This window comes from Danio rerio, chromosome 11, assembly GCF_049306965.1.
Source record: "Danio rerio strain Tuebingen ecotype United States chromosome 11, GRCz12tu, whole genome shotgun sequence".
NCBI lineage: Eukaryota > Metazoa > Chordata > Actinopteri > Cypriniformes > Danionidae > Danio > Danio rerio.
In genome coordinates, this window is record NC_133186.1 from 33,371,874 (window position 1) to 33,395,360 (window position 23,487).

Below are 23,487 nucleotides of genomic sequence, written 5' to 3' on the forward strand. Positions count from 1 at the left end.
TTTTTTTCTAAAACATTTTTTTTTTCTCAGTGCAAGGTAAAATCAGTATGTTCTGCATTTAAGTCGTTTAATTAAGAAATACCTATTCTTACAAAGTAACATCACGTAACATCACATGCATTCATATTTATTGTAAAAACTTTTCAGTGTGCAAATGTTTGTGTACTGGAATAAATTTGCAATTGAAACAACAAGATGACCGACACCCTCCATTACAAACATTACCTGCGGTATTCTATGTGGTAAACCATCAAATGTTATGTGGTAACTGTGTAGTACTTTGTTGTTTTTTGGGACGTTTTACCACATGATTCTGTGCTGTACAGTATGTGATACTCCTGTAGTATTCTTGTGGTAGTGTATCACTTTCATATTGTGGTAGTATTTACCACAGGATTCTGTTATACAATATGTAATATTCCTGGGATATTCTTGTGGTAGAGCGTGTGGTATTACTGTTGTATTCCTGTAATATTTTTGTGGTAGCATGTGGTATTTCATGTGGTAAACCATCAAATGTACAAAACAAAAACCATGTGATGATTGTGTAGTACTTTGTTGTTTTTTTGGGATGTTTTACCACAGGATTCTGTGTTGTACAGTATGTAATACTCCTGCGGTATTCTTGTGGTAGTGTGTGGTATCACTTAAACATTTCTGTGGCACCACAGGATTCTGTTGCTTAGTATGTAATACTCCTGTAGTTTTCTAGATATATTAGATGTATATAAGTTCCTATTTAAATAGGGTATATGCCGAGCTAGTGCTGTTTCCATGCTGATACACTTCCGGTGACCTGTTATTGTGAACTTTTTTTCCATTTTATACGGTTCCTTATACAGCATCGATGTTGTAATGTCATTAACATACATTCAGTTAAATAAACTTTTGCATTTATTTAGTTGCTCAAGCGTAAAACGAGACAAAAAGCTGTTTACTCGCACGCGCCCGTCAGAATCGGCAGGCTAACGCAGAAGCTCCATTGAATATACTGGGGTAAAATATATTGCTCATATTATAAGGATATGGCGGGGGAAATGTAATTTAATGCAGTGCTTCTTGTACAATCTGAGACCCACTTTAAATCGGATATCACTCAGCTTGTGGAGATCGCTGATTTTGAAAGAAAACAGACCTTAAACGCACCGGATTTTGCATTGGCATTCAATTCGCCGGAAACGCTTAATTTACACCATGGATGCTGTAAAAGGAACCGTATAAAGTATCTCAGAATATTACACAGCACTGTAGGGTCCAGCCAGTTGGTCCAATGACGGTATCCAATGGTGGATGAAGGTTCACTGCATGTTCGGTCTTTCCAGTGCACAATGTTGATTTACATTAAACTTAACTCATATCTGACTCCAATTTTAGTATGAGATGGTTTAGAATATTAATATGTTTATCCTCGTTTTATCTGACTCCAATTATAAAACATTGAGAAGATTATTTTGTTTCCTTTCACATTATTTTAGATTATGATTGAATATTCTTTTGATTTGTTATTATACCTTATTTTCATTTACTCAGATTCCGATAGCATCTCGAGTCTTGCACCGGCCGGGTATACAATCTCTTACTACAAGCTTGTCAGTCTTGGTCATTAAACAGAGGCGATTAACCACTCTCCTAGAAAGGCAGAACACTACTTACTCAATTTAGGAGATTTTTATGTGGTCCCCATAGATCTGTTATCTACTAATTCAAGACAGAGTATTTTAATAATAATCACGCAGGATTATACTATTGTAGATGAAGGCCTAAATATCCACATTTAAAGTAGTTTCAACAATATTTTGTTGTTCTAAATAGTTGGCCTTTTACAGTCCAAGTATACATGAAATAATGCCAATTTGTTAGTCGGATCTCTAACAACATTGAATAGCGTGCCACGCTGCTCCGTCTAACATGTTTTAGTCCGTTACTAACCTGTACAGTGGCTTGTAGTGCTATGGACAACAACATTTATCAGTGATAATAACACGAACTCTGTTTGAATCATTCAAAACATAACAATTTATTAGTCAGGTAAATGTATTATGCCAATTCAATCAGTCAATTCATAAATGATCAATACAAAACATCAAATTATCAAAGATAAATCCAAGATGAAAAAGATGCATTCCTGACTTTGAAATATACATAACATGGGGCAAACCCCATGTTATGGGCTAATCTGGTTAGGCAGAATCGCCCTGAGTCCTTCTTAGGCCTTACCTTAAATAATCCAAGAATTCCCTCAAGGAAGGGGGTGTGAATGTATAACAAAAGGCATTCACACTTAGTGTCACACCCCTCACAGTGGATCAAAAGATGCCTGAAGTTATATATTTATTGTTCTGATTATGTCTATTTCTGAGAGAATGAGACCATTGTACCAATCGCACTGAGACATTTCAAATGATATCAAACATGATAGTTAAAGTCAGTTTGGTTAATTCTAGAACATTCAAACATTGAAATGACCATATGTGTGAGTTGGGGGGATGAAGCAGACTCAGATGCAAATGCAGCAGGAACTGGTTTTTCCCGCATTCCCCTTGCTGAGTTGTGAAGTTACCAGTCTCTGTTTTCAGCTCATGTTTTGAATTGTCAAAGACATCAGAATATTTGCAATATTTCAATTCTTACAGATAACCCCCATTTGATCCCGTGGGTCAGATATAAATGTGTCCATGGGGTCACTATGTATCCTTGTTGAGGTCGTTCAGGGGCAGTTCAAGACAGTCTCTGCAGCATTATCAGTTGTAAGTCGTGTTCAGCAGGTAGCTAAACAGGTCCAGGCTCGTTTTCACCTCTTTTGATGAGCCTGACCCGAATGCACTGCTCATTCAGTCCATACAGGCCTTCATAGCTTCCACTGTGTCCTTCCCCTGACAAAAGTGTCCACGTCGTGTGGGCTTCTCATAGTCTGCTTCTTCTGATGAATCTGGTCACCTCCAGATATGCAGACATCGGCATGTGGGGGTCTACAGTGTGTATACACTGCCTTCTCTCGGACACCTAAACAGCAACTTGATGGCTCAGCGATTGAACAGTTATGAACTTGTGTCATTCTGCATTGGAGAAAGTCATGAGGTTAAGCATAAAATATATGATCAAAGCATAAAAGTCAGCAAGTGCGAGTCGTACAACTGGTCTCAGGTCTCTTTCAATCTGTTTAAATGGTCCAATCAAAAACAGATAATTCTTTGTCACCACTGAGATAGGGTATAATGATAGGGAGAATATTAAATATTCTTGGTTTGAATTACTCAAGGTAAAGCTATCAAAAGGTCAGTGCAACTTATTAAAACAGTAAAACAGGCAGTATGCATCATAAAACATATCATCATGACAATACATTCAAATAAATGACATTCATTTTCAAAATGAAAAAACGTGAAGATATTTGTCATACATGATAGTAATCACATTATTTAACCATAATTATGAAGGTATATCTATAATAATGTGTGTGTTTGTGTGTGTGTGTGTGTGTGTGTGTGTGTGTGTGTGTGTGTGTGTATATGTGTGTGTGTGTGTGTGTGTGTGTGTGTGTGTGTGTGTGTGTTTATGTGTGTGTGTGTGTGTTTGTGTGTTTATGTGTGTGTGGGGGGGCTTGAACACAATTGATGGTATTTGTCAAATTTAAATGTCCTAGTGATTATTAGAAGTGTCCTCACTTCGGTTTAATTTTAATCACTTTAGCACTTATACCTGTTATTGGTGATAGATTGGAAAACCAGGGGCCCTCTGGTTTGTCAACCATCCTCATAACAGTCAGTGTATCTATCTTAAATTTATTGGCAAGTTCGCCTCTATTGAAGTTTTATACCATCAATTTGTTGTCAAAGCCATGCAAATGTGTAATTTCTTTTCAGCTGACAGAGGGTGTCAGAGGGTGTTTGTTGTCTCGTCTGTCATCAGATTAATTATTCTGTTCTATGTGTGTGAGGCTAATGTGTTTTGTTTGTATAAACATGGACAAACGATCTCAATTAAGGAGATTTGACTCCTGGGTCTTTGAAGACTAAGGTGTTATCTATGTGCCTGGGTTTACCTGTGGCTATGTGTCCGTGTAATGCTCCGAACAATGGTAATCAACTTTTATAATTGTGTTGCAAAATTTTAGTCCTGTTATACCAGGGAGCCAGCATAAGAATGTGAACATGAGGTGTGTTCCGGCTCAAATTGATTCCATATAATATCTTTTACGGAGCATGTTAAGGTGCAATGTTCAAAGCTGGATCCTGTAAAAAATGCATTTTCATGGTTAATTTAATTATCACACTCTATACTCCTGTTTGTAGTTCAAACTGCAGCTATACAGGGGATAGCAGAGTTTTCTACTTTTGGAGATCAAAGAAACAAATATCATGAATTTCAACATAGTTAATTCCATTTTCATACAGGACATGTGGTTTAACATGTGAATAGTATAAAAACAAATTTAAAAATGCCACTAGGATTTGTGACAATAGAGTCTGTTGCTATTGGTCTTTGCAGGAACAATGCAGTAAAGTTCTTTATCGCCTCTAGGTAACCAGGGTTTTAGTCCCATTGCTATTAAGCAATTTGGGAAGATTTTAACTATGAGATCTTTTTGTGTCTCTGTTTCATTTAACATGTAAATTTACATCTTAGTTGAAGTAAGATGTTTTGTGAAATCACAAAGCCTCCTACAGTGCTGAATCCATTGATAAGATCAGCTGTGGATAATTGTTATTCTGATGACTGATCAAAGACTTTTTTCAGAGGACTCACTGCAGGTGAGGTGTTAGCACCACAGGGGTTCTTGCTTTGAGATGCAAGACGGAAGACTTTTGGCCTCTCAGGTTATGGCCTAACCTTTTGTTGCCCTCATTTGTATTTGTTTGATGTGGACCGGATCTTGAGTGTTCTTTGTTATTTGTCCGCCTAAGGTGAGAACAAAAGCAGAGAAGAACCATAGTTATTTTATAATTTTCATCAGTTTCAAATTCAATCATGTGGAATTAATGTTAATGCATCATTTTGCAATATTAATTCTGGAAGCCACATGATGTTGCTGGTCAGATCTGAATTGCTGTCGTTGATTTCAGCATATTGTGAGTGTGTAACACCTGTTTACACAGTCTGCTGTATTCTGAGCATTATCTCCCAGTTCCGCTGGGGACATTTTTCTGAATCAATCAATGATTTTTCACTAATTTTAGTTCACAATCTAATGGGCCGATACCCATAGTTCATTTTTTGCTCTCATTAACAGTCAGATCTGTTGGCAGAAATCATTTCACCCTTTTGGTGTTCTCTGCTTAACGGTTGTCATTTTATGGTGTGACTCACAGATTCTTAGATCTTTTGACCCATAAAAACTTTGGTAACTCTGAATGTTATCATATCCATCCCCCTTTCATTATTTTTCTGGTGAGTTTAACTCTCTGATCAAATTTTAATTGTAGGTGGTGTTTTTTCAGCGAGGATTATATTGGTTTACAATCAGTTATGCTATTGTAGTTCTGTCAGTGTTTTCATTAAGCATAAAGAAAGCGAACCTCCTCAAGATGAAAGATGTTTCATCTTTAGTCTTTAGTGCCATGATTGGCGATTATAATATAATGTTCATTATTGTTTATTCCTAATGTAATTATATTATATTAAAATAGTAAATATTAAAATTTAATTAAATTTGGTCTCTGGAGAGTGTTTTTAGAACAACAGTGCATTTTAGCTTAATGCTTTTATCTTGTGATCAGGGCTGTGTTTGCTTGTAAGTTGCATGGAGAACAAAAGGGTCAGCAAAGGCTCGTGGCCAAATGGAAGAATGTAATTGTTTTATGCAAATACAGCAAACACATTCTGAGCATCTTATTATCACTGAGGTGAGATTTCTCTGCTCTCTGTCAGGACATTTGAATATGAAAAGGTTTGAGCAATTAGGAGGTCTAAGGGCTGATTTAAAGTTAAAATCTTAGAATTTCTTTTATATTTAGTTTGTTTTGAGATTAAATTAAAGTATAGTGGATATTTTACACTGTAAACCCTAATGCGTTACTAATTAATTGAATTGAGCTCTATTAACTTAAATCCTTAAAATTCGTTTATCTTAATTAACCTTAATGAGTAAAAAATGCTATCAGCTGGGTGATTTAAGTATTTAAAGTTGAAAGAAATTAAAGATTAAAATGTATGAGCTGGGTGACTAAGTATTTAAAGTTTGGAAAAATTTAAATAATTAAGTTAATTGCAATTAAAATGTATAAGTTGAGTAACTTGGGTATTTTAAGTTAGTTGAATGTTTCTGTTCACTTAAAATAGATAATTTCATAACTTAAAAAATTTGACATAACTGATTGCCTCAAATTTTTTGAGTTTTGTCAACTTATTCGGGATTACAGTGTAGTTGATCAGCATCATATTTGAATTTATCACCATTAAATTTAAATGGCAAATTTCTGATTTGTAAAGGCAGAGTTTTCATTAGAGCTTATTTGTCTTTTTGCAATCAAATCATTCTGTTCTGCTCACCTTTATTTTTCACATGCAAATGCCTTAAACAGACTGTTGTTATTAATCCAATTTAAAAGTTTACAATTGTTTTTAAATCTTAAACCATTTTTTTCCTGTTTTCCTTTTTTCCATTTTTCTCTTTTTTATAAAACAGTAGATTTAAAACAATGGATAGTTTTTGATTTAAACTTTTAGGATCTAATTTATGACTCTCCACTGAGTCCCAGAATATAATTTGGATGATGTTATTCCAATTTTAAGCTTCAACTCTTGCTGCCTAGCAGACAAAGAGATTTCAGAGCAAGGGATGGCATTAATCTATACTGCTGCTATCATGTCCCTGATAATCAAAGTGGTTTTGTCTAATTCTCAACCCCACCGGATAACGCATTCCGGTCTAACATTTTTGAGCATTTCCGACTCATTCTATCAATGTGTTTATATAGGGTGCGTCCAGCTTTCCCTCAACATTTCTAATAGGCAAAGAAGAATTGACTTACCACAGCAGCTGAAGATAGAATAGAAGATCCAAACCTCTGAAGATAGAATAGAAGATCCAAACCTCTGAAGATAGAATAGAAGATCCAAACCTCTTGGTTGATATAAATCCATTTTGTGCTGGAAAGACGTACCTCGCCTGAGTTGGGAGATCACGGAGATGGGTCACCATTTTGTAGGGTCCAGCCAGTTGGTCCAATGACGGTATCCAATGGTGGATGAAGGTTCACTGCATGTTCGGTCTTTCCAGTGCACAATGTTGATTTACATTAAACTTAACTCATATCTGACTCCAATTTTAGTATGAGATGGTTTAGAATATTAATATGTTTATCCTCGTTTTATCTGACTCCAATTATAAAACATTGAGAAGATTATTTTGTTTCCTTTCACATTATTTTAGATTATGATTGAATATTCTTTTGATTTGTTATTATACCTTATTTTCATTTACTCAGATTCCGATAGCATCTCGAGTCTTGCACCGGCCGGGTATACAATCTCTTACTACAAGCTTGTCAGTCTTGGTCATTAAACAGAGGCGATTAACCACTCTCCTAGAAAGGCAGAACACTACTTACTCAATTTAGGAGATTTTTATGTGGTCCCCATAGATCTGTTATCTACTAATTCAAGACAGAGTATTTTAATAATAATCACGCAGGATTATACTATTGTAGATGAAGGCCTAAATATCCACATTTAAAGTAGTTTCAACAATATTTTGTTGTTCTAAATAGTTGGCCTTTTACAGTCCAAGTATACATGAAATAATGCCAATTTGTTAGTCGGATCTCTAACAACATTGAATAGCGTGCCACGCTGCTCCGTCTAACATGTTTTAGTCCGTTACTAACCTGTACAGTGGCTTGTAGTGCTATGGACAACAACATTTATCAGTGATAATAACACGAACTCTGTTTGAATCATTCAAAACATAACAATTTATTAGTCAGGTAAATGTATTATGCCAATTCAATCAGTCAATTCATAAATGATCAATACAAAACATCAAATTATCAAAGATAAATCCAAGATGAAAAAGATGCATTCCTGACTTTGAAATATACATAACATGGGGCAAACCCCATGTTATGGGCTAATCTGGTTAGGCAGAATCGCCCTGAGTCCTTCTTAGGCCTTACCTTAAATAATCCAAGAATTCCCTCAAGGAAGGGGGTGTGAATGTATAACAAAAGGCATTCACACTTAGTGTCACACCCCTCACAGTGGATCAAAAGATGCCTGAAGTTATATATTTATTGTTCTGATTATGTCTATTTCTGAGAGAATGAGACCATTGTACCAATCGCACTGAGACATTTCAAATGATATCAAACATGATAGTTAAAGTCAGTTTGGTTAATTCTAGAACATTCAAACATTGAAATGACCATATGTGTGAGTTGGGGGGATGAAGCAGACTCAGATGCAAATGCAGCAGGAACTGGTTTTTCCCGCATTCCCCTTGCTGAGTTGTGAAGTTACCAGTCTCTGTTTTCAGCTCATGTTTTGAATTGTCAAAGACATCAGAATATTTGCAATATTTCAATTCTTACAGCACCAAAAATTTAAAAATATATATTAAATATATTTAATATATTTTTGTCCACAGCAGACGGCAACTCGCCCTGACGCAGATTCCCTCTAGTCTCTGTGGTCCAATCAGGGGAGCCCTCCTCAGTGCTCGCCATGACAGCGAGACAACAGTGACGTGCCTTGTAAAAATTTGCATATGCATTCCTATAAAGCTCGTGTGCTCTGTCAGCGAGGCGGCTTTAGAGCCCTAGGCAGGGAGAACACAACCCCCGAGGACCCTCGGGGAAACACGGGCGGCCGGTAGTGGGGCCTCGCTGCGAGGGTTATGGTGGGTGGGAGTAGCGAGGCCCACTCATCTTCTATTTTAAACTATAGTTTCAAACTTTAGTTTACTATAGTTTGAAATAGAAACCATGGTAACTGTTATGATTAAACCTTTAGCAAAGAGCTTAGAATGACCAAGAGCAACAGACCCGGATTCCGCCAGTTTCAAGTGATAGCGATCGCTCGTCATTGCTGTCGCGATGGAAAGCAGCTGCTTTTTATTTATTTATTTTATTCAAAAAGCGCGTTATTGTTTCCCAAATTGTAGAGTGTCGCCTCTTGGTAATTCTATGCTCTTTGCTCCATGTCTGACTGTTGTAAAGTTTTGCTTTGTTTTTCAGCTCAGTTGTTGAGCAAAGAAGGACTATTGAAGACAACAGTTGAAGACAACCGCGGGTTATATTCACGAGCGCGCGCATTATAATGTTTCCGGGCTGTTTTCTGAAAGTGTGTCTTGTTTAGATAAGTTTGCATGTCAAACTAAATAAACTATACTCTTTCTAAACACCTGTCTCGTGTTTTATTTGTCCTCTACAGCAATGCACTGTCATATAGGTCTGTTGAATGCATTTGTATGCAACATGGTTTGACAATACAGAAGTCTAACAAATAAATAGTTGTTATAAATGTACTTTCATTAGTCAACATTTGGTGTTATGGTTGTTTCATAACTATATTTATTATTATTCTGTATGTTTAAAACCAGCAAATAATACTATATATTTAACATGTCACATATACTTACTGTTATTTTAAAATTTGCCAAATAAAATGTCCTAAGACAAGAATGGGTGTTATTTTCGTTTTATGTCAACCTACTGTAGGTTTTAGGTTGACTGCAGCAGGTATAGGTATTATACACACACACACACACACACACACACACACACACACACACAAAGTGCTGCGGTGAAATGTGTTACTCTCTCCTCAATGCTGACCATGCAAAAAAAAAATATATAGATTTTAAATGTTAAAGTTTAAAATAATTAAAAACTCAATTCTCAATAAAAAGTTACAAATAATATATATAAACAAAAATAAAGTAGGCAACACCGAAAAACCAAAGAATCCAATATTTTATACTTAAAAAAATCTCATGACAACAAACTTTTCTATTGTTTCTAATATAAATTCATAGGTGGAAACACAGCTCTGAAAAATACTTAGCAACAAACTCACAACCTGGGAGCTGACAGTGGAGCTTTTGTGTGTGGATGGTTAAGTGTATCATATGTTTTTGTGATTCCCTGTGATGATTTCTGTGCACATGTTACCTTACTGAGGCGATGGAATTTAATTTTGGCTTAGTTGCCAGAAAGATACATAAAACTGTTAACATCTGTACATTATGGCAGTATGCAATATACAATAAATGTAAGAAGTTATATGAGGAGGGGCTAACTAGCTAACAATGTAGCTTTCAAGTACACAGTTCAAGATAACAACAATATAACTTAAAACACAGCCTTATTTTAGAAACCCTCAAAAACATTTGAACACATTTTACTTACTCATTGTAGATTCTTATTTAAAGCCTAAAACATATCAGACTCTACATCTGAATTGATGGACAGAGAATGAAGCACACTCAGCAGTAAACAAATCAAACACCTGACTCCCTTAAAGGGCCAGCATTTTCTGAAAACTTTTTAAGACAGACAGCCTGTGGGAGTGTGTGGTGATGCCCAAATCATTGTTTTCAGCCTTCAAAATGCACGTCTAGCAACATAAAGCATCAGAGTGGATGGGACGGTAATGGTTGAACAGTAATTTGCTATTTATTGTCAAAGTTGTAATGAGTACATAAAATAAATTACTGTAATTTATTCTTTGCACTACACAATTTCATACAAAGTCTACTCCTTTTACAGTAAAATACTGTTTCCTTTTATTACAGCAAAACACTGGCTATTTTACAGTTATTTACTGCACAATCTACAGGGTAACACTGCAGTTATACTAATTAAACACACCTGATCAAACTAAATCTAAAGGTAGTGTGTTGAAGCAGGGCTGGAACTAAATTCTGCTGGGCTGCAGCCGTCCAGGAGTTTGACATCCCTGGTACATAGCATATTTTCAAAGGAACTGCCTACATTTATCACAATCATGCACATATCATTGAATAAAAACAATAAAAATATAAAAACTTCATCCAAAGCAAAAAAATAAATTAATAATAATAATAAATAATCTGATCCTCATGTTGTTCCAAACCTGTAGTAATAAAAAAGAAATCAAATAAAATGCCGAAAAGACTCACTAGTTAACCCTTCACTATCTGTTTTACTATAATACGAGGAGTTCTTTTGAAAATGTGAATTTTTATGATAATTAATACTAGAGGATGACATTTAAAATATTGTCTAGCTAGCACATGCCCTTATGTCGTTACAAACTGTTGGGCTTTTCTGTAGCACAAAAGTTGGACTTAAGTTCGCTTCTGGTGTGCGACCGGATTTACAAAAATGTCCTGTGGTAATCCTGTGGTATTTCAGCAGTACAACATAAATTTACCACACAAAAAAATGAGCAAAGCTAAATATGACAGGAGTACTACAGCACTATCTGCAGTGAAATTTCACAGAAATTTACCATTGGATGAAGTATGTGGTTTCTCTGTTGTTTTTGTGTGGTAATACCAACACAGCTAAATATCACAGGATTGCTACAGCAATTTCTGCAGTACAATATCACAAGAATTAGCTTTTTTGTTCTGTTTTTTTCTAAAACATTTTTTTTTCTCAGTGCAAGGTAAAATCAGTATGTTCTGCATTTAAGTCGTTTAATTAAGAAATACCTATTCTTACAAAGTAACATCACATGCATTCATATTTATTGTAAAAACTTTTCAGTGTGCAAATGTTTGTGCACTGGAATAAATTTGCAATTACAAAAACAAGATGACCGACACCCTCCATTACAAACATTACCTGCGGTATTCTATGTGGTAAACCATCAAATGTTATGTGGTAACTGTGTAGTACTTTGTTGTTTTTTGGGACGTTTTACCACATGATTCTGTGCTGTACAGTATGTGATACTCCTGTAGTATTCTTGTGGTAGTGTATCACTTTCATATTGTGGTAGTATTTACCACAGGATTCTGTTATACAATATGTAATATTCCTGGGATATTCTTGTGGTAGAGCGTGTGGTATTACAGTTATATTCCTGTAATATTTTTGTGGTAGCATGTGGTATTTCATGTGGTAAACCATCAAATGTACAAAACAAAAACCATGTGATGATTGTGTAGTACTTTGTTGTTTTTTTGGGATGTTTTACCACAGGATTCTGTGTTGTACAGTATGTAATACTCCTGCGGTATTCTTGTGGTAGTGTGTGGTATCACTTAAACATTTCTGTGGCACCACAGGATTCTGTTGCTTAGTATGTAATACTCCTGTAGTTTTCTAGATATATTAGATGTATATAAGTTCCTATTTAAATAGGGTATATGCCGAGCTAGTGCTGTTTCCATGCTGATACACTTCCGGTGACCTGTTATTGTGAACTTTTTTTCCATTTTATACGGTTCCTTATACAGCATCGATGTTGTAATGTCATTAACATACATTCAGTTAAATAAACTTTTGCATTTATTTAGTTGCTCAAGCGTAAAACGAGACAAAAAGCTGTTTACTCGCACGCGCCCGTCAGAATCGGCAGGCTAACGCAGAAGCTCCATTGAATATACTGGGGTAAAATATATTGCTCATATTATAAGGATATGGCGGGGGAACTGTAATTTAATGCAGTGCTTCTTGTACAATCTGAGACCCACTTTAAATCGGATATCACTCAGCTTGTGGAGATCGCTGATTTTGAAAGAAAACAGACCTTAAACGCACCGGATTTTGCATTGGCATTCAATTCGCCGGAAACGCTTAATTTACACCATGGATGCTGTAAAAGGAACCGTATAAAGTATCTCAGAATATTACACAGCACCAAAAATGTAAAAATATATATTAAATATATTTAATATATTTTTGTCCACAGCAGACGGCAACTCGCCCTGACGCAGATTCCCTCTAGTCTGTGTGGTCCAATCAGGGGAGCCCTCCTCAGCGCTCGCCATGACAGCGAGACAACAGTGACGTGCCTTGTAAAAATTTGCATATGCATTCCTATAAAGCTCGTGTGCTCTGTCAGCGAGGCGGCTTTTGAGCCCTAGGCAGGGAGAACACAATCCCCGAGGACCCTCGGGGAAACACGGGCGGCCGGTAGTGGGGCCTCGCTGCGAGGGTTATGGTGGGTGGGAGTAGCGAGGCCCACTCATCTTCTATTTTAAACTATAGTTTCAAACTTTAGTTTACTATAGTTTGAAATAGAAACCATGGTAACTGTTATGATTAAACCTTTAGCAAAGAGCTTAGAATGACCAAGAGCAACAGACCCGGATTCCGCCAGTTTCAAGTGATAGCGATCGCTCGTCATTGCTGTCGCGATGGAAAGCAGCTGCTTTTTATTTATTTATTTTATTCAAAAAGCGCGTTATTGTTTCCCAAATTGTAGAGTGTCGCCTCTTGGTAATTCTATGCTCTTTGCTCCATGTCTGACTGTTGTAATGTTTTGCTTTGTTTTTCAGCTCAGTTGTTGAGCAAAGAAGGACTATTGAAGACAACAGTTGAAGACAACCGCGGGTTATATTCACGAGCGCGCGCATTATAATGTTTCCGGGCTGTTTTCTGAAAGTGTGTCTTGTTTAGATAAGTTTGCATGTCAAACTAAATAAACTATACTCTTTCTAAACACCTGTCTCGTGTTTTATTTGTCCTCTACAGCAATGCACTGTCATATAGGTCTGTTGAATGCATTTGTATGCAACATGGTTTGACAATACAGAAGTCTAACAAATAAATAGTTGTTATAAATGTACTTTCATTAGTCAACATTTGGTGTTATGGTTGTTTCATAACTATATTTATTATTATTCTGTATGTTTAAAACCAGCAAATTATACTATATATTTAACATGTCACATATACTTACTGTTATTTTAAAATTTGCCAAATAAAATGTCCTAAGACAAGAATGGGTGTTATTTTCGTTTTATGTCAACCTACTGTAGGTTTTAGGTTGACTGCAGCAGGTATAGGTATTATACACACACACACACACACACACACACAAAGTGCTGCGATGAAATGTGTTACTCTCTCCTCAATGCTGACCATGCAAAAAAAATATATATATATTTTAAATGTTAAAGTTTAAAATAATTAAAAACTCAATTCTTAATAAAAAGTTACAAATAATTATATAAACAAAAATAAAGTCGGCAACACCGAAAAACCAAAGAATCCAATATTTTATACTTAAAAAATCTCATGACAACAAACTTTTCTATTGTTTCTAATATAAATTCATAGGTGGAAACACAGCTCTGAAAAATACTTAGCAACAAACTCACAACCTGGGAGCTGACAGTGGAGCTTTTGTGTGTGGATGGTTAAGTGTATCATATGTTTTTGTGATTCCCTGTGATGATTTCTGTGCACATGTTACCTTACTGAGGCGATGGAATTTAATTTTGGCTTAGTTGCCAGAAAGATACATAAAACTGTTAACATCTGTACATTATGGCAGTATGCAATATACAATAAATGTAAGAAGTTATATGAGGAGGGGCTAACTAGCTAACAATGTAGCTTTCAAGTACACAGTTCAAGATAACAACAATATAACTTAAAACACAGCCTTATTTTAGAAACCCTCAAAAACATTTGAACACATTTTACTTACTCATTGTAGATTCTTATTTAAAGCCTAAAACATATCAGACTCTACATCTGAATTGATGGACAGAGAATGAAGCACACTCAGCAGTAAACAAATCAAACACCTGACTCCCTTAAAGGGCCAGCATTTTCTGAAAACTTTTTAAGACATACAGCCTGTGGGAGTGTGTGGTGATGCCCAAATCATTGTTTTCAGCCTTCAAAATGCACGTCTAGCAACATAAAGCATCAGAGTGGATGGGACGGTAATGGTTGAACAGTAATTTGCTATTTATTGTCAAAGCTGTAATGAGTACATAAAATAAATTACTGTAATTTATTCTTTGCACTACACAATTTCATACAAAGTCTACTCCTTTTACAGTAAAATACTGTTTCCTTTTATTACAGCAAAACACTGGCTATTTTACAGTTATTTACTGCACAATCTACAGGGTAACACTGCAGTTATACTAATTAAACACACCTGATCAAACTAAATCTAAAGGTAGTGTGTTGAAGCAGGGCTGGAACTAAATTCTGCTGGGCTGCGGCCCTCCAGGAGTTTGACATCCCTGGTACATAGCATATTTAAAGGAACTGCCTACATTTATCACAATCATGCACATATCATTGAATAAAAACAATAAAAATATAAAAACTTCATCCAAAGCAAAAAAATAAATTAATAATAATAATAAATAATCTGATCCTCATGTTGTTCCAAACCTGTAGTAATAAAAAAGAAATCAAATAAAATGACGAAAAGACTCACTAGTTAACCCTTCACTATCTGTTTTACTATAATACGAGGAGTTCTTTTGAAAATGTGAATTTTTATGATAATTAATACTAGAGGATGACATTTAAAATATTGTCTAGCTAGCACATGCCCTTATGTCGTTACAAACTGTTGGGCTTTTTTGTAGCACAAAAGTTGGACTTAAGTTCGCTTCTGGTGTGCGACCGGATTTACAAAAATGTCCTGTGGTAATCCTGTGGTATTTCAGCAGTACAACATAAATTTACCACACAAAAAAATGAGCAAAGCTAAATATGACAGGATTACTACAGCACTTTCTGCAGTGAAATTTCACAGGAATTTACCATTGGATGAAGTATGTGGTTTCTCTGTTGTTTTTGTGTGGTAATACCAACACAGCTAAATATCACAGGATTGCTACAGCAATTTCTGCAGTACAATATCACAAGAATTAGCTTTTTTGTTCTGTTTTTTTCTAAAACATTTTTTTTTTTTCTCAGTGCAAGGTAAAATCAGTATGTTCTGCATTTAAGTCGTTTAATTAAGAAATACCTATTCTTACAAAGTAACATCACATGCATTCATATTTATTGTAAAAACTTTTCAGTGTGCAAATGTTTGTGTACTGGAATAAATTTGCAATTGAAACAACAAGATGACCGACACCCTCCATTACAAACATTACCTGCGGTATTCTATGTGGTAAACCATCAAATGTTATGTGGTAACTGTGTAGTACTTTGTTGTTTTTTGGGACGTTTTACCACATGATTCTGTGCTGTACAGTATGTGATACTCCTGTAGTATTCTTGTGGTAGTGTATCACTTTCATATTGTGGTAGTATTTACCACAGGATTCTGTTATACAATATGTAATATTCCTGGGATATTCTTGTGGTAGAGCGTGTGGTATTACTGTTGTATTCCTGTAATATTTTTGTGGTAGCATGTGGTATTTCATGTGGTAAACCATCAAATGTACAAAACAAAAACCATGTGATGATTGTGTAGTACTTTGTTTTTTTGGGATGTTTTACCACAGGATTCTGTGTTGTACAGTATGTAATACTCCTGCGGTATTCTTGTGGTAGTGTGTGGTATCACTTAAACATTTCTGTGGCACCACAGGATTCTGTTGCTTAGTATGTAATACTCCTGTAGTTTTCTAGATATATTAGATGTATATAAGTTCCTATTTAAATAGGGTATATGCCGAGCTAGTGCTGTTTCCATGCTGATACACTTCCGGTGACCTGTTATTGTGAACTTTTTTTCCATTTTATACGGTTCCTTATACAGCATCGATGTTGTAATGTCATTAACATACATTCAGTTAAATAAACTTTTGCATTTATTTAGTTGCTCAAGCGTAAAACGAGACAAAAAGCTGTTTACTCGCACGCGCCCGTCAGAATCGGCAGGCTAACGCAGAAGCTCCATTGAATATACTGGGGTAAAATATATTGCTCATATTACAAGGATATGGCGGGGGAAATGTAATTTAATGCAGTGCTTCTTGTACAATCTGAGACCCACTTTAAATCGGATATCACTCAGCTTGTGGAGATCGCTGATTTTGAAAGAAAACAGACCTTAAACGCACCGGATTTTGCATTGGCATTCAATTCGCCGGAAACGCTTAATTTACACCATGGATGCTGTAAAAGGAACCGTATAAAGTATCTCAGAATATTACACAGCACCAAAAATGTAAAAATGTATATTAAATATATTTAATATATTTTTGTCCACAGCAGATGGCAACTCGCCCTGACGCAGATTCCCTAGTCTCTGTGGACCAATCAGGGGAGCCCTCCTCAGCGCTCGCCATGACAGCGAGACAACAGTGACGTGCCTTGTAAAAATTTGCATATGCATTCCTATAAAGCTCGTGTGCTCTGTCAGCGAGGCGGCCTTTGAGCCTTAAGCCTGGTTTATACTTCTGCGTCAAGTGACCGGCGCAACTCACGGCGCAGGCAACGCGCGTGGCTGGGCATTTATACTTCTGCGCGCTGTCTCCGTTGGTCTGCATTAACACTTCCGAAACGCTAGTGGGCAGTGAGGTGTAAATGTTCCTCTGTGTCGAGTTTCTTCGCTTCTGTTTTGCTATTCTGAACACTTCCTGGATGTACAAGTGACTCAAACTCGCTCATTTTGAGGCAGGAACCAGCGGACGTGCAACAACTTTAACCATGAGGTAAACAAAGAACAAAACTTTCCATCCGGAGCTCCTTCACGGGACTCCACACTTGTAAACAATCGCTCGCGCCATTCGCGCGGCTCTCGGTCCCGCCCATACTCGTCGGCGCTAGCAAGCCGACCAATCACAGAGCTTGCGCTACGCGTTGTTGCGACGTGTAGTTACAATTTTTGAGAGGTGCACGTCAGTGACGGCGACGGCCACGGCGATGGGCTATGCGTCAGCGCCGTAGCATACGCCGGTGTTTGACGCAGAAGTATAAATCAGCCTTTAGGCAGGGAGAACACTACCCCCGAGGACCCTCGGGGAAACACGGGCGGCCGGTAGTGGGGCCTCGCTGCGAGGGTTATGGTGGGTGGGAGTAGCGAGGCCCACTCATCTTCTATCTTAAACTATAGTTTCAAACTTTAGTTTACTATAGTTTGAAATAGAAACCATGGTAACTGTTATGATTAAACCTTTAGCAAAGAGCTTAGAATGACCAAGAGCAACAGACCCGGATTCCGCCAGTTTCAAGTGATAGCGATCGCTCGTCATTGCTGTCGCGATGGAAAGCAGCTGCTTTTTATTTATTTATTTTATTCAAAAAGCGCGTTATTGTTTCCCAAATTGTAGAGTGTCGCCTCTTGGTAATTCTATGCTCTTTGCTCCATGTCTGACTGTTGTAATGTTTTGCTTTGTTTTTCAGCTCAGTTGTTGAGCAAAGAAGGACTATTGAAGACAACAGTTGAAGACAACCGCGGGTTATATTCACGAGCGCGCGCATTATAATGTTTCCGGGCTGTTTTCTGAAAGTGTGTCTTGTTTAGATAAGTTTGCATGTCAAACTAAATAAACTATACTCTTTCTAAACACCTGTCTCGTGTTTTATTTGTCCTCTACAGCAATGCACTGTCATATAGGTCTGTTGAATGCATTTGTATGCAACATGGTTTGACAATACAGAAGTCTAACAAATAAATAGTTGTTATAAATGTACTTTCATTAGTCAACATTTGGTGTTATGGTTGTTTCATAACTATATTTATTATTATTCTGTATGTTTAAAACCAGAAAATTATACTATATATTTAACATGTCACATATACTTACTGTTATTTTAAAATTTGCCAAATAAAATGTCCTAAGACAAGAATGGGTGTTATTTTCGTTTTATGTCAACCTACTGTAGGTTTTAGGTTGACTGCAGCAGGTATAGGTATTATATACACATACACACACACACACACACACACACAAAGTGCTGCGGTGAAATGTGTTACTCTCTCCTCAATGCTGACCATGCAAAAAAAATATATATAGATTTTAAATGTTAAAGTTTAAAATAATTAAAAACTCAATTCTCAATAAAAAGTTACAAATAATTATATAAACAAAAATAAAGTCGGCAACACCGAAAAACCAAAGAATCCAATATTTTATACTTAAAAAATCTCATGACAACAAACTTTTCTATTGTTTCTAATATAAATTCATAGGTGGAAACACAGCTCTGAAAAATACTTAGCAACAAACTCACAACCTGGGAGCTGACAGTGGAGCTTTTGTGTGTGGATGGTTAAGTGTATCATATGTTTTTGTGATTCCCTGTGATGATTTCTGTGCACATGTTACCTTACTGAGGCGATGGAATTTAATTTTGGCTTAGTTGCCAGAAAGATACATAAAACTGTTAACATCTGTACATTATGGCAGTATGCAATATACAATAAATGTAAGAAGTTATATGAGGAGGGGCTAACTAGCTAACAATGTAGCTTTCAAGTACACAGTTCAAGATAACAACAATATAACTTAAAACACAGCCTTATTTTAGAAACCCTCAAAAACATTTGAACACATTTTACTTACTCATTGTAGATTCTTATTTAAAGCCTAAAACATATCAGACTCTACATCTGAATTGATGGACAGAGAATGAAGCACACTCAGCAGTAAACAAATCAAACACCTGACTCCCTTAAAGGGCCAGCATTTTCTGAAAACTTTTTAAGACAGACAGCCTGTGGGAGTGTGTGGTGATGCCCAAATCATTGTTTTCAGCCTTCAAAATGCACGTCTCTATAATTAGCAACATAAAGCATCAGAGTGGATGGGACGGTAATGGTTGAACAGTAATTTGCTATTTATTGTCAAAGTTGTAATGAGTACATAAAATAAATTACTGTAATTTATTCTTTGCACTACACAATTTCATACAAAGTCTACTCCTTTTACAGTAAAATACTGTTTCCTTTTATTACATCAAAACACTGGCTATTTTACAGTTATTTACTGCACAATCTACAGGGTAACACTGCAGTTATACTAATTAAACACACCTGATCAAACTAAATCTAAAGGTAGTGTGTTGAAGCAGGGCTGGAACTAAATTCTGCTGGGCTGCGGCCCTCCAGGAGTTTGACATCCCTGGTACATAGCATATTTTCAAAGGAACTGCCTACATTTATCACAATCATGCACATATCATTGAATAAAAACAATAAAAATATAAAAACTTCATCCAAAGCAAAAAAATAAATTAATAATAATAATAAATAATCTGATCCTCATGTTGTTCCAAACCTGTAGTAATAAAAAAGAAATCAAATAAAACGCCGAAAAGACTCACTGGTTAACCCTTCACTATCTGTTTTACTATAATACGAGGAGTTCTTTTGAAAATGTGAATTTTTATGATAATTAATACTAGAGGATGACATTTAAAATATTGTCTAGCTAGCACATGCCCTTATGTCGTTACAAACTGTTGGGCTTTTCTGTAGCACAAAAGTTGGACTTAAGTTCGCTTCTGGTGTGCGACCGGATTTACAAAAATGTCCTGTGGTAATCCTGTGGTATTTCAGCAGTACAACATAAATTTACCACACAAAAAAATGAGCAAAGCTAAATATGACAGGATTACTACAGCACTTTCTGCAGTGAAATTTCACAGGAATTTATCATTTTATAAAGTATGTGGTTTCTCTGTTGTTTTTGTGTGGTAATACCAACACAGCTAAATATCACAGGATTGATACAGCAATTTCTGCAGTACAATATCACAAGAATTAGCTTTTTTGTTCTGTTTTTTTCTAAAACATTTTTTTTTTCTCAGTGCAAGGTAAAATCAGTATGTTCTGCATTTAAGTCGTTTAATTAAGAAATACCTATTCTTACAAAGTAACATCACATGCATTCATATTTATTGTAAAAACTTTTCAGTGTGCAAATGTTTGTGTACTGGAATAAATTTGCAATTGAAACAACAAGATGACCGACACCCTCCATTACAAACATTACCTGCGGTATTCTATGTGGTAAACCATCAAATGTTATGTGGTAACTGTGTAGTACTTTGTTGTTTTTTGGGACGTTTTACCACATGATTCTGTGCTGTACAGTATGTGATACTCCTGTAGTATTCTTGTGGTAGTGTATCACTTTCATATTGTGGTAGTATTTACCACAGGATTCTGTTATACAATATGTAATATTCCTGGGATATTCTTGTGGTAGAGCGTGTGGTATTACTGTTATATTCCTGTAATATTTTTGTGGTAGCATGTGGTATTTCATGTGGTAAACCATCAAATGTACAAAACAAAAACCATGTGATGATTGTGTAGTACTTTGTTGTTTTTTTGGGATGTTTTACCACAGGATTCTGTGTTGTACAGTATGTAATACTCCTGCGGTATTCTTGTGGTAGTGTGTGGTATCACTTAAACATTTCTGTGGCACCACAGGATTCTGTTGCTTAGTATGTAATACTCCTGTAGTTTTCTAGATATATTAGATGTATATAAGTTCCTATTTAAATAGGGTATATGCCGAGCTAGCGCTGTTTCCATGCTGATACACTTCCGGTGACCTGTTATTGTGAACTTTTTTTCCATTTTATACGGTTCCTCATACAGCATCGATGTTGTAATGTCATTAACATACATTCAGTTAAATAAACTTTTGCATTTATTTAGTTGCTCAAGCGTAAAACGAGACAAAAAGCTGTTTACTCGCACGCGCCCGTCAGAATCGGCAGGCTAACGCAGAAGCTCCATTGAATATACTGGGGTAAAATATATTGCTCATATTATAAGGATATGGCGGGGGAAATGTAATTTAATGCAGTGCTTCTTGTACAATCTGAGACCCACTTTAAATCGGATATCACTCAGCTTGTGGAGATCGCTGATTTTGAAAGAAAACAGACCTTAAACGCACCGGATTTTGCATTGGCATTCAATTCGCCGGAAACGCTTAATTTACACCATGGATGCTGTAAAAGGAACCGTATAAAGTATCTCAGAATATTACACAGCACCAAAAATGTAAAAATATATATTAAATATATTTAATATATTTTTGTCCACAGCAGACGGCAACTCGCCCTGACGCAGATTCCCTAGTCTCTGTGGACCAATCAGGGGAGCCCTCCTCAGCGCTCGCCATGACAGCGAGACAACAGTGACGTGCCTTGTAAAAATTTGCATATGCATTCCTATAAAGCTCGTGTGCTCTGTCAGCGAGGTGGCCTTTGAGCCCTAGGCAGGGAGAACACTACCCCCGAGGACCCTCGGGGAAACACGGGCGGCCGGTAGTGGGGCCTCGCTACGAGGGTTATGGTGGGTGGGAGTAGCGAGGCCCACTCATCTTCTATTTTAAACTATAGTTTCAAACTTTAGTTTACTATAGTTTGAAATAGAAACCATGGTAACTGTTATGATTAAACCTTTAGCAAAGAGCTTAGAATGACCAAGAGCAACAGACCCGGATTCCGCCAGTTTCAAGTGATAGCGATCGCTCGTCATTGCTGTCGCGATGGAAAGCAGCTGCTTTTTATTTATTTATTTTATTCAAAAAGCGCGTTATTGTTTCCCAAATTGTAGAGTGTCGCCTCTTGGTAATTCTATGCTCTTTGCTCCATGTCTGACTGTTGTAATGTTTTGCTTTGTTTTTCAGCTCAGTTGTTGAGCAAAGAAGGACTATTGAAGACAACAGTTGAAGACAACCGCGGGTTATATTCACGAGCGCGCGCATTATAATGTTTCCGGGCTGTTTTCTGAAAGTGTGTCTTGTTTAGATAAGTTTGCATGTCAAACTAAATAAACTATACTCTTTCTAAACACCTGTCTCGTGTTTTATTTGTCCTCTACAGCAATGCACTGTCATATAGGTCTGTTGAATGCATTTGTATGCAACATGGTTTGACAATACAAACAAATAAATAGTTGTTATAAATGTACTTTCATTAGTCAACATTTGGTGTTATGGTTGTTTCATAACTATATTTATTATTATTCTGTATGTTTAAAACCAGCAAATTATACTATATATTTAACATGTCACATATACTTACTGTTATTTTAAAATTTGCCACATAAAATGTCCTAAGACAAGAATGGGTGTTATTTTCGTTTTATGTCAACCTACTGTAGGTTTTAGGTTGACTGCAGCAGGTATAGGTATTATACACACACACACACACACACAAAGTGCTGCGGTGAAATGTGTTACTCTCTCCTCAATGCTGACCATGCAAAAAATATATATATATATATATATTTTAAATGTTAAAGTTTAAAATAATTAAAAACTCAATTCTCAATAAAAAGTTACAAATAATTATATAAGTGTGGTTTATTCATAAACTAATTTCGAGAGGATCACGTGCTTATAATCAACACGGCTGGCTCCTTGTTAGCTCCGTAATCAGCCCTATTAGATGATTACGGAAGCATTATAAATAACCTGAGTTTTCCACTCCAGTTATCTTCGTCTTGAAGCTCGCTTCCCGCTACAAAACGCTCCAGCATCGCACCATTTAACCTATCGATACGGAAGAACACACAACAACAACAACAACAACAACAACAACAACAACAACAACTCCAGCCAGAGCTCCACTCTCCCTGAGAATTCAGCCGCAGCCTCGCCAAAATCGAGCCTAAATTCCCGCAAAAACGCCGGTGCTGCCCACCAGC

The 23,487-nt window shown here is 36.3% G+C and overlaps 2 long non-coding RNA genes across 2 annotated transcripts in view; one reads left to right on the plus strand and one right to left on the minus strand.

Moving 5' to 3' along the window:
- The window catches only part of LOC141376630 (uncharacterized), a 93,277-nt gene extending 69,807 nt beyond the window's left edge, over positions 1–23,470 (plus strand). The window contains exon 2 of the long non-coding RNA XR_012387219.1: positions 23,138–23,470. This is a non-coding gene — a long non-coding RNA (uncharacterized lncRNA). The remainder of the gene's footprint in view (positions 1–23,137) is intronic.
- On the minus strand, positions 6,622–8,092 carry LOC101884747 (uncharacterized). The gene is made up of 2 exons (XR_224457.6): positions 7,062–8,092; positions 6,622–7,005 (listed from the first exon to the last, which is right to left on the minus strand). It is a non-coding gene; the product is annotated as an uncharacterized lncRNA (long non-coding RNA).
- Positions 23,471–23,487: the final 17 nt, after the last annotated feature.